Below are 6,048 nucleotides of genomic sequence, written 5' to 3' on the forward strand. Positions count from 1 at the left end.
CTTTTCATCTTCATGTTACAATGTGTAGGTGCTGCGCAATTATACACAAGTTTAACCCTTTAATCACTCGCTAGGTTGTCAATGGACATTTGTTTACCCAAACTGTACTGTGTCTCGATCATCATTGCAGGACACTCTCTTTTGTAATTCTAATGGTCAATTTGTCATGAGGTTCTTGTTTTTAATAGCTTTGGGTATTAATTTTTTATGTCCTTCAAAAGTCTTGCCTGTTTCAAGGTCTTTGGCTCTTGTTAACACATGAGACTTTTTCTCTTGTATATTAGTATTGGAATGAATATCACGCATTTTGTCTGTTGGTAATATGGTGATGGTAATTATTCTTAAAACAATAACTGCATTTATTATAATGTATAAACCCGTTCTCAGTATTGCTCTCTGAAAACACTTTACAACAAATTTAAGTAGACTCTATTTAATTGAAAGTTCATAAATCGGGCAAATGATTTACTAGGAATCTATTAAACATGTATTTAATCTAATAAGTTCGGAAAATCAACAAACAAGCAATAATGCAGAATATCAACATAAACAATTGCACAGTCAGTATTACGCTAAACAGCATAACAATAAAACAAGGCAGTAGACACTGACGATTACCAATGCATGCACACACCCAACCCATGATAATCTAGCTCTTTTGAATGGAGAAAGAAAAGGTTATACTTAGTTAAATTCGGAGGAGCAGGGCGCAGTAAAGTCAGGGCTGCAGTGATTTTGGTGGAAAAGTTTCTGAGCAAAACTAAGCAACGTTTGAATCTAGAGTCCAAGCATTTATAGAATTTCAAACAAAGAAAACCTCTGAATTTCCTGCTGCGCATTCTCAGTGGCTAATATGCGTTTTGGGGTTTGGCTTCCAGTACATTACTTTTGTCCCCGCCTCCCGAATAAAATTTTTTCAGTGGCAGTATTTTTAGAAGTAAATAACTTTCCCTATCTATTTTATATTTTATTCTAAATCTCTGCCATGTTGCCCAAAATAAATTGGCTTTCTTTAGATATTAAATACGTCAGGATGCAACTTTAGTTAAATGGTAATTTCAGTTTAATTAGGGGACCTGACACTGATATCTCACATTTGTCAGGGGGATAAGAGTAAAAATTCTCATCTTTTGTGCTAATATTGATCAAGATGATGCAAAAATTATTCCTAATTTGCAGTTTATTTTTTGTATTTAAAATATGAGCATTGTTCATTCTAGTTAAAATCACGCTAGATGCCGATTGTCTATTGAGTGATCACCAGCCTGGTGTCTGTAGATGTCGATTGCGATCTCAGTCTGGCCAAAAATACCTTTTGCTTAATTTGCATCTTGAGCATCCAAAACTGTAGCACCAATCAGGTCTACATAGTTGCCTCCATTCTTTGGGTCCTCCACAATGCGGACTACATTATCAACAAAGCCATATGGCTTGGCATTTTCGCCGTTTACAGCACTATCACCTATAGTGATAGCTCCATCCATTAATGCTCCCCCTGCTGCTCCTAATACTGCTGCTCCCAATGGACCACCCACCAGAAAACCCCCTACCCCTCCCCCAATGACACCTGTAGTATGGGATGCAGCTTTCATAGCATTATCACCACCTTTCTTGTCCCCACATATGTAATGGACTGTACCTTTTACATGTCCAACAACTGGCACAGAATTCACCTTGTTATTTAGATTTTTCAGGAACTCGATCTGTGTTTCTCTGGCACCTTCTTGATCGCCAATGATCGCCTGAACTGCTGATGTGCCCTGGGCTACCACCGGGCAGCGCTGCAAAAAATTAGCTTGTGTCTCTTCAGCACCTTCACTGTCCCCCGAAGCCCACTGCACAAATGATTTAAGCTGAGACAATACTGGAATGGCATCCATCTTCTGGCTTAGTCTAAAACAGAATGTACATGAAATCAGCTTTATATACAAACTCCTCAATGTGAAACTGTAATGTACATGAAATCAGCTTTATATACAAACTCCTCAATGTGAAACTGTAATATACATGAAATCAGCTTTATATACACACTCCTCAATGTGAAACTGTAATGTACATGAAATCAGCTTTATATACACACTCCTCAATGTGAAACTGTAATATACATGAAATCAGCTTTATATACACACTCCTCAATGTGAAACTGTAATGTACATGAAATCAGCTTTATATACACACTCCTCAATGTGAAACTGTAATGTACATGAAATCAGCTTTATATACACACTCCTCAATGTGAAACTGTAATGTACATGAAATCAGCTTTATATACACACTCCTCAATGTGAAACTGTAATATACATGAAATCAGCTTTATATACAAACTCCTCAATGTGAAACTGTAATGTACATGAAATCAGCTTTATATACACACTCCTCAATGTGAAACTGTTATATTCATGAAATCAGCTTTATATACACACTCCTCAATGTGAAACTGTAATGTACATGAAATCAGCTTTATATACACACTCCTCAATGTGAAACTGTAATGTACATGAAATCAGCTTTATATACACACTCCTCAATGTGAAACTGTAATGTACATGAAATCAGCTTTATATACACACTCCTCAATGTGAAACTGTAATGTACATGAAATCAGCTTTATATACACACTCCTCAATGTGAATCTGTAATGTACATGAAATCAGCTTTATATACAAACTCCTCAATGTGAATCTGTAATATACATGAAATCAACTTTATATACACACTCCTCAATGTGAAACTGTAATGTACATGAAATCAGCTTTATATACAAACTCCTCAATGTGAAACTGTAATATACATGAAATCAGCTTTATAAACAAACTCCTCAATGTGAAACTGTAATGTACATGAAATCAGCTTTATATACACACTCCTCAATGTGAAACTGTAATGTACATGAAATCAGCTTTATATACACACTCCTCAATGTGAAACTGTAATATACATGAAATCAGCTTTATATACACACTCCTCAATGTGAAACTGTAATGCTTCATTGAGAAAGCGTTTGTTTTTGTGGATTACATTTATTTAGGTCCTTTTTAACATTTTTAAACCCATTAAAGTTGATCTATTTTAAACCTACTTATTACAAGATGATTTCAAATTATTGCAAAACATAATCCATTTAATTTGTACAGTTTCCCATCACAAATGAAATATCTCATAGCAACTCATATTAATCTGAAGATGTGTGTTTAATTAGCATTTGGTAAAACATGGGCTGTACCAATTTGGGCTTATTGTCATCTGCAACCCCAACTTCTGGGTGTCACATCCAGTCATTAAACTGGAATGAGAGTGAAAAATCATTTTAGAGTGAAGCTCTTATAATGAAGATATCCCAGCTCAGTAAGGCCATGAATCTAGAAATCCTTCATTTTCACTCCTAAAGTGACATATTTTAAGGGAAGTTTGTAAAAATCATCATCTCCATTTCTTGAGTTGCTAGTTTCATAATAATACATTTGTTTTATTCTTTTCATAAAAAATAGGGTCAGACTTTGCACTCAGAGGAATATAAATACTCACCTTTAGTTACAGAATAAGCAACTGTATAGACAACGCAGTCAACCAGTCCCCCAGTGGTTTCCCAGAGTCAATCCTATATGGATATCCAGAGGCACTCAGGAACACTTCCTTTGTTTCCTAAACAGAAAATAGTCTTCATTTAGCTCACCCTTGGCAGCACTGCATCTGTTATACAGTATAAGGTAACAGGTTTATGTTGTGCAGTACCACAATGCAACTGTATTGTTCAAAATAAAATATTTCTGGTCAATCAACTTCTGAATCACTAACCAACTAGATTTATGAAGAGTTTAATTTAACACGACAAAACTTTATGCAGTTAGCATGGACATAAGCATGACTAGAATTTTTATCTATATGGGAGCAACACTCAAAACTCAGTAAATTCATTGTGTACATTAAGACAATAATGATAAATTATTTTTCTCTGTACAGCTGTTCCCAGAATGCATTGAAACACATACTTTACTTTTAAATGTATTTTATTTCACATGAAAGTGACAACGTGCCCAGTTTCGGGCATGCACCATTCTTAAGAATCCATAAACAGATACAAGTGACAGCAAGTCATTTCCTACCTTAACAGAACACAAGTAACAGAAAGCTTCTGAGATCCTGTTTGCAGGAGGTTAAAACTAAAAGCAAAAACACAAAATAGCATCCTTAAAAATAAGTCTATATTACATTGCAATATTATATATAATAGTACAATTATTGTAAACTGGACAAATATGGAAATTACAATATTTTATATTATTTTTATTGTCCAAACTAGTGTTAGAGACTTGACTTTTTTTTGGTTCAGGACACTAGAGAATATTGCACTATTCATAAACTATAAAAAAAAATTATTTGACTGATTCCACTCCAATAAGTAAATGAGTAAATTTAGTAAATTGCAATGCCATAATAAACGTTTATTCTCAGTATCGTTATAAGCAATAATGGATGCTACTCTCGATTATTTTCTCAAAATATGTATAAATAAAATAATAGTTCTTCATTCCATTATTAGTAGTAATAATGAAAAAAAATTACCTGCTTATATCCATTTGTTTCTTGATATTTATAAATGTTGTTAAAACACATGAGACAGAATAAATGTTCTAATATAATTATAAGTCAACTATGTCGGATTTACAGTTTCTTTCTTACCTCTAAACAAGTTTCTGTGATGTCTTCTCTCTGCTTACTGCTGAAAACTTTCTCCTCTCATGAACATTTAAATACTCCTCTGTGACGTCACTCCCGTTTGCAGCAATACTGAAATAAAACTGATTTCCTGCTCTTAAAAGGGCAATGTCATATTGTACAAACTGGGTGAGCAAGGGGTCCGAGTGAGAAAAAAACTAATGAGTGAGTAACAGAAAACTATTGAGATCCTGTTTGCAGGAGGTTAGCAGTAAAACACTAAAAGCAAAAACACAAAATAGCATCCTTAAAAATAGGCCTATATTGCATTGTAATATTATAGATGTTAGGACCCCAACCCGAAATACGCCCCAGTGTAGATCGGGTCAACCCCAAATTTTTAGAACCCCAAAATCTTTTCCTGTTCAGTGTGGCAGTAGTGGCTTTAGGCAGACGCAATCGTAAGCAAATACATTTCAAGTGTTACAATACAATAAGAGCAAGAAATACAATAACTTTTGTTCAAGCAAAGTACAAGTATGACAAACCACAATTCAATAATACAGCAGATAATAGTGATAGTTACAGCAGATAATAGTGATAGTTACCTTTCCGACACATACCTTGAAAAATTACTGAAATCCGAGACACCATTATTATTATTATTATTTTTTTACTCCAGTTCTGCTGAAACAACAGCGTCTTGCACTCACAGAAAAAAAAATGAATTCAGTGCCTAGTTAAAAGTGTGTAGTTAAAAGTTATAAATGGGACTACTTTTGTGGTCCCTTTATTGGCGTAAGGATATTTAATAAATTGTTTGTTTTTCAAATTCACTGTTTGGCCTGGATTATAAATGCAATAAGACCCTTCAGAATGTCTGTATATGTTGAATATACAGACTTCTAGGGGGTTGGATACACTCGACTTCATCTCATGCCGCACAACACCCTGAGGCATCTGTATATTCGACACATACGGACACCCTGTCAGGCCTTATTACGTACTTATATTCACCTCAAATCTACACCAGAATGAATGACTTATTAACCATTTTACCATTCTTTTTATCTATATGCCATAAGCCATAACTTTAAAGTTGGTTTAAAGTCGTGTGCAAGTTCATGGCCATATGTGTCGTGTCATCATGCCACACACGATTTAAGCTAAAAAAGGCAAGAAATTTTAAAAATAAACTAATTTCAACACACTACAAACAAAGTTTGCTTGTGCATGCTGTCAGTGATGCAAACTTGAGGGGGTTAGATGTATAGATGTGTGGCAGGGCAGAAGGAAAGCCCTGTACATGAATAGAGGGGGCAGGGCAAAGCCCTGCATATACAGTAAATTGTATTATGTATTGATTTGTAGTATTCTTCTTCTTCTTCTTCT

General features: G+C 34.7%; 1 long non-coding RNA gene across 1 annotated transcript; it reads right to left on the reverse strand.

Moving 5' to 3' along the window:
- Positions 1-1,562: 1,562 nt before the first annotated feature.
- On the reverse strand, positions 1,563-5,226 carry LOC131696739 (uncharacterized). Its single transcript, XR_009308819.1, has 4 exons — positions 4,681-5,226; positions 4,104-4,160; positions 3,526-3,642; positions 1,563-1,893 (listed from the first exon to the last, which is right to left on the reverse strand). It is a non-coding gene; the product is annotated as an uncharacterized LOC131696739 (long non-coding RNA).
- Between the last annotated feature and the right edge of the window lie 822 nt (positions 5,227-6,048).

This window comes from Acipenser ruthenus, chromosome 25 (genome assembly GCF_902713425.1).
Source record: "Acipenser ruthenus chromosome 25, fAciRut3.2 maternal haplotype, whole genome shotgun sequence".
NCBI classification, from domain to species: domain Eukaryota; kingdom Metazoa; phylum Chordata; class Actinopteri; order Acipenseriformes; family Acipenseridae; genus Acipenser; species Acipenser ruthenus.